Source organism: Tupaia chinensis, unplaced genomic scaffold (genome assembly GCF_000334495.1).
Source record: "Tupaia chinensis unplaced genomic scaffold, TupChi_1.0 Scaffold000197_1, whole genome shotgun sequence".
Classification (NCBI taxonomy): domain Eukaryota; kingdom Metazoa; phylum Chordata; class Mammalia; order Scandentia; family Tupaiidae; genus Tupaia; species Tupaia belangeri.
This window is the reverse complement of record NW_006159672.1, coordinates 3,746,033-3,752,716: the sequence shown is the minus strand read 5'-3', so window position 1 is coordinate 3,752,716 and position 6,684 is coordinate 3,746,033. Positions and strand designations below refer to the sequence as shown.

The window sequence follows — 6,684 nt, the reverse complement described above, 5'->3', positions numbered from 1 at the left end:
CACTCTAACTGTTGTTTTCTTTACTATGCAGAAGATTTTAGCTTGATGTAATTCTACTTGTCTATTTCAGGGATAACTGCCTGTGCTTTAGGGACATTATTTAAGAAATCTTCAGGTACGCCAATATTTTCAAGTGTTTTTCCTGTGTTTTCCACCAGTAGTTTTATAGCTTGAGGTTTTACATCTAGATATTTTATCCATTTTGAGTTTATTTTTTATTAATGGTAAGAGATATGGGGATCAGTTTCATTTTTCTGCAGGTAGATATGTAGTTCTTATAGCACTATTTGCTGAAGACTTTCTTTTCTACACTTCACTGCCTTGTGCCCTTTATGAAAGAATAGTTGGCTAGGGACCAGCAGTTAGTGTAATGGCTATGTCGTGGGACTCCCACGTAGTCGACTGTGGTTCGCGTCCCAGACCTGGTGGCTTAAAACTCACGCCGGGCACGTGTGCATGCGTGCCCAAGATCCCGAGAGGAAAATGGAGGAGAAGGGATTGTGGCGTGGCTATCCCCCCGGGGGATGATTTCTCGCTTTCTGTCTCTCTGTCTCTCTCTGTCTATCTGGCAAGCGCACGCGCCCTATAGTAAAAACCTCTCAAAAAAAATAATAATAATAGTTGGCTATATGTTTGGGGGTTTATTCTGGGTCCTCTATTCTGTTCCATAGGTTTATTCTGGTTTCTCTATTCTCTTTCCACATATCCTATATCCTCTACAGACACTATGGTTGACCCAGCACAAAGGGCCTTTAGGCTAAGATGACAGATAAAATATAGGATACTTGGTCAATCTTTTTTTTGAGGGTGAGTTTTGCTATAGGATGTGTACACTCACCAGAGAGACAAAGAGACAGAAAGTGAAAAATCACCCCCGAGGAGGGCATGACCACGCTGCACTCCCCTCTCCTTTACTCTTCATGATGCAATTTCATCTCCTCTACTCATGATTTTGGACACACATGCACACATGCCTGGTGTGAGTTTCAAGCCTCCAGATCTGGGATTTGAACTATATTCAGCCGTTAGAATCTAGGGTCTTAACCACTACATCATCTTCCGGCCCCTCTACCTACCCAAATTTGAATTTTAGATAAACAACAAATAATTGTTTACATAAGTCTGTACCATGCACATATTGCTTCTGCTATCTCTGCAACTTTAACATAGACACCACTCAACCCAAATTTCCTGCCTAGAGTCCTCAGCCTCCAAATAAAAAAGAATCAGACCCTATCTTTTCAGAATGACAGAAAGTTTCTGACATCCTGTAGATTCAGGAACCCCCAAAACTTCTTTGATTAAGTACATTATGCCGGTGCTGGTCAACAGTCACAGAGGCAATGACTAGAAGTTAGAAGAGTCTCTGATTGGCCCAGGGAATCAGGAAACATTTTAACTTAGTATATGCCATGTGTACATGTATGTGTGTGTGTGTGGGGGGGGGGTAGGATACAAGTAAGAAACTCAGAAAAGTATTTCAGACTGCAGATTCTAGGAAATGAACAATAAATGAGATTCTTTCTCATGGAAAGGTCAGAGACTCCTTATTTTACAAATGAAGGACCAATGTCCACACAATAATTCTCCTTCAAAGGATCTATACCTTAGAGCCTTATTTTCATCTCTTTTATTGGAATCCCTTCCCAGTTGGCTCCTTACCATTCATGTGACAGTGGGAAGCCTTGAGACCCTCCCCAACAGTTGTTTAAGGAGCATGTATTTAATGCCTCAGGTCAGAATTACTACTCTAGTACATCATTAGCTTGAGCAGAAACAGTCTCTCATCCCCTCCATCTGTCAAGCAGGGCCAGCACAGAGAGCCGCCGCCGTGGTGGCTAATAAAGGACAGGGCAGCAAATTCTAAAACCAAAAGGTCAAAACACTTGATTATAAGTCTTTTTAAAACCTGGAGTTAACGATCCACCAGCTTTCATCGTAGAGAAGTTGGCAGGCTCTGTTTGTCTACTCACCTGCCCTGTCTAGGAAGAGCTGACCTCATTCATCACCTGGGTCAGCAGGGACACACAAGACCTTGAGGTGGGAAGGGAGCAGCTTTATCTGCATTCTCCACAGGAGATCCTAGCAAAATAGTGACCTGGAGAAAGGCAAAAAAGCTGCTTGAACCAAGGGCAGAGTAGACACTGTGCATCTACCTGTGCGTGAAGGAAAATGCTTAGATTCATTATAGAGACAGTTACTTGCCTGAGCAGGCTCAGGAAATCCTGCTATGAGAGGGAAAACAGAGTTCAGGAGTCCAAGACTCTGAACCTACTGCAGAGAACACATACCCTCTGTAGAGCACTGTTATGGTTTTGATGGTGGTTTGTTCCCCAAGGTTTCATGTTTTAGAATTTGTTCTTAGTGGGTGGCGGTTGAACATCTCCCAGAAATTCATGAGTGGGACTTGATTGCATTGATTACATTGTAAAAGTGTTCAATGAAAACATAATTCCTTCATGGTGCCCCAAATGTCCCTTTGGATGTGATAATGTGATTAGTTATTAAATTCACAAGCAGAAAGAATGAGACCAGAATGGCAGAGAAAAGGCCACATGGATATAGACCATACTCTGCTCTGCTACAAGTTCTGTTTTCTGCCATTTGCAATACCTTTGTACTTTCCAGAACTGTGAGTCAAAATAAACCCTGTTCTCTTAAATTCACCCAGTCTCAGGTATTTCTGTTTGTGGCAGGAATCCACAAACAGAAATGCACTTCTCATTTGCATAACTTTCTTATGTATACATTTCCTAAGTCACATACTGAGCTCTTACTGCATGCAAACCTATATAGGAAAACAATTTAACCCCTACACTACCCAGGAGAAAGAGTCTATCAGTTTCTCCACTTCCCAGAGGACAAGACATAGGCATAGAGAATTTAACAGTAACAGTAGGTGGGAAGCAGAGCTAGCCCAACCTGGGCTGCTTCAGCACTAGCTCCTGAGTCATGCTCCTGCCTCACAGCAGCTTGGGAGGCTGGTGGGGTGGCACCTATGACCTCATGCCCTAGGATAATCGTAAGCATCAAATTTGGTGCCAATAAAAGCACATTCACATGTTATCCACTATGCAAATATCCTTTGCCGGGCAAGTTATTTTTAGCCTCTTACCCTAAAATGGCTTAGAGGAATGGGAAGTCAGTGTTTAATGAAGACAAAGAGTTTCAATTTGAGAGGATAAAAAAGTTCTAGAGATGAATGATGGTGATGGTTATAAAACAATGTGAACATACTTAATGCCACTAAACTACCACTTCAAAAATGCTAAGAAAGTAAAGTTTACCATAATAAAATAACAAATAAAAAAGAGTGTTACTATCCATCCTGGATCCCAGGACTAGTGAAATGAAATAAACTCCAGATTTAAGTGCCCACAAAATGTCAGTCAGACACTGTCTTAGTACTTTATTATGTTGTTAACAGAAATAACTGAGACTGAATCATTTATAAAGAATAAAGGTTTGTTGCCCGGCCATCTTGTGGAAAGAGCTGAAGCAGGCGCTCTTGGCTCCGCAAAGCCCCCTCCAAACCGTGGGGGAATCGTCCGTGGACGGGCGCCCCCCCGCCACAAACCATGGAGGAACGTGCCGCCAAGCCACCATCATGCCTGGGCTTACAGGAAGGATTCGGCTGCGTGGCCACCAACCGATTCAACCAGTTATTTGACGACGAATCGGACCCCTTTGAGGTGCTGAAGGCAGCAGAGAACAAGAAAAAAGAAGCCGGCGGGGGCGGCGTTGGGGGCCCTGGGGCCAAGAGTGCAGCTCAGACGCAGCCCAGACCAACTCTAACGTTGCGGGCAAACAGCTGCGTAAAGAGTCCCAGAAAGACCGCAAGAACCCGCTGCCCCCCAGCGTCGGCGTGACTGACAAGAAGGAGGAGACGCAGCCGCCCGTGACGCTTAAGAAAGAAGGAATAAGACGTGTTGGAAGGCGGCCCGATCAACAACTTCAGGGTGATGGGAAAATAATTGATAGGAGACCAGAAAGGCGACTGCCACGTGAAAGGAGATTTGTAAAACCACTTGAAGAAAAGGGTGAAGGAAGTGAATTTTCAGTTGACAGACCTATAATTGACCGACCTATTCGAGACCGTGGCAGTCTTGGAAGAGGTCGAGGAGGCCGTGGACGTGGAATGGGCCGAGGAGATGGATTTGATTCCCGTGGAAATCGTGAATTTGATAGGCATAGTGGAAGTGATAGACAAACAAAGTGAGGACAAACGTGGAGGTTGCGGATCTCACAACTGGGGAACTGTCAAAGATGAATTAACTGACTTGGATCAATCAACTGTGACTGAGGGAACACCTGAGGGTGAAAAACATCAAGTAGCAGACACTGAAAATAAGGAAAATGAGGTTGAAGAGGTAAAGGAAGAGGGTCCAAAAGAGATGACTTTGGATGAGTGGAAGGCTATTCAAAATAAGGACCCGACAAAAGTAGAATTTAATATTCGAAAACCAAACGAAGGTGCTGATGGACAGTGAAAGAGAGGATTTGTTCTTCATAAATCAAAGAGTGAAGAGGCTCATGCTGAAGATTCAGTTATGGACCATCATTTCCGGAAGCCAGCAAATGATATAACATCTCAGCTGGAGATCAGTTTTGGAGACCTTGGCTGCCCAGGAAGTGGTGGTAGGGGAAGACGAGGTGGGCGTGGGCGTGGTGGATGTCCAAACCATGGCAGCAGGACCGACAAGTCAAGCGCTTCTGCTCCTAATGTGGATGACCCAGAGGCACTCTCAGCTCTGGCTTAACTGGATGGCATAAGACAACCAACCCTGGTTCCATTGTGGACCCTCTTGCTCAAAGCTTTTGCTTTTGCATGCTTAAGGATCCCAAATTTGAAAAAAAAAAAAAAAAAAAGGGGGACTGTCATTCATACTATTCACACCTAAAGACTGAATTTTATCTGTTTTGAAAATGAACTTCTCTCGCTACACAGAAGTAACAAATATGGTAGTCAGTTTTGTATTTAGAAATGTATCGGTAGCAGGGATGTTTTCATAATTTTCAGAGATTATGCATTCTTCATGAATACTTTTGTATTGCTGCTTGCAAATATGCATTTCCCAACTTGAAATATAGGTGTGAACAGTGTGTACAGTTTAAAGCTTTCACTTCATTTGTGTTTTTTAATTAAGAACTTAGGTGTTCCCCTGATTACAAACTGGCTTTAAATATTGGACATTACTATCGGTTTTAATACCTGCTTTGCATTTTCACACATGGTCAACTGGGACATGTAAACTTTTGATTTGTCGACTTTTATGCTGTGTGGAATACTAACTATGTATTTTAACTTAGTTTTAATATTTTCATTTTTGGGGAAAAATCTTTTTTCACTTCTCATGATAGCTGTTATATATGCTAAATCTTTATATACAGAAATATCAGTACTTGAACAACAACAAAAAAAGAATAAAGGTTTGTTCAGCTCATGATTCTGGTTGCTGGAAAGTCCCAAGGCATGGGGCTTAGAATCAGTCCAGCCTTGGTCCTACATGGAAGGTAGGTGGGTGCAAAAAGAGAGTATAATCTTTTGCAATCATCTTTTTTCCTTAAATTTTCAGGACCTAACCTCTTCCAGTGAGCACTTCTGTCACAAGGCATCGTGAGGACTATGCCTCAATTATCCAAACACCACCCATTAGGCTTCACCTCTTAAAGTTCCCACCACCTCCCAAAGCCATTACACAGGGAACCAAATTCTAGCACATGAACCTCTTGGGAGCAAAATGTTCTGTAAATTATAGCAGATATCAACTGGGGAGTCAGAAAATATTTGGATACCTAAGATTACTCAGGAAAAACTAATGCATCTGGTATTGAAATATATGACAAACTATATGAGATATATTAAAACTAAAGGATAGAGGGCTCATCAGGTAGCATAGTGGTTACATCACTGAATTCCCACATAGTCAACCATGGTTCGAGTCCCAGACTCAGTGACTTAAAACTCATACCAGGCATGTGTGCATGCATGCCTGCATGCATGCCTGCATGCATGTCTAAAATCCTAAGAAAAGAATGGAGGAGAGAAGAGATTACAGCCTAGTCATATCCACTGGGAGGAGGGGGTGATTTCTTGCTTTCAGTCTCTGTCTCTCTGGCAAGTGCACATACCCAATAGCAAAAATCTCTCTTTAAAAAAAAAATTAATAACTGAAAGAGTAGAAAGTTTTCATTCTTATAAACTATAATAGATTAATTTTTCTTAACAATAATAATGTATTCATAGCTGATTGGTGCACATCTATAATACAAATCTTACCCAGAGTATGGATTCCATTGTATAATGCAGACAGAATCCAAAGACCCACCATGATGTATTTGATGAATTTAATAACAATTAAAAAGGAGTCTGTGAGGGGCCAGCAGGTGGTGTGGTGGTTGGGGCACTGGACTCCCACATGACTGACTGTAGCAGCTTTCTTTCTCATTTTCCCTCTCTCTCTCTGTCTCTCTCTAGTGAACACAAACACCCTATAGCAAGTTAAAAATAATAATAACAAATAAATAAAAACAATTTCATAAAAAAGAAAAATACATTGTGTATGCCATCATCAGCTCATCTATTTTATCTCAATAATCACTTTTCTATTATATTTTGAGAATTATACCAGCTAAGAAAAAAGGTGAGACATGTTATGATGCTATATTAGACAAAGTCAGACA

The 6,684-nt window shown here is 41.8% G+C and overlaps 1 pseudogene; it reads left to right on the top strand.

The window, feature by feature from the left end:
• Positions 1-3,578: 3,578 nt before the first annotated feature.
• On the top strand, positions 3,579-4,760 carry LOC102478278 (plasminogen activator inhibitor 1 RNA-binding protein pseudogene; annotated as a pseudogene).
• Positions 4,761-6,684: the final 1,924 nt, after the last annotated feature.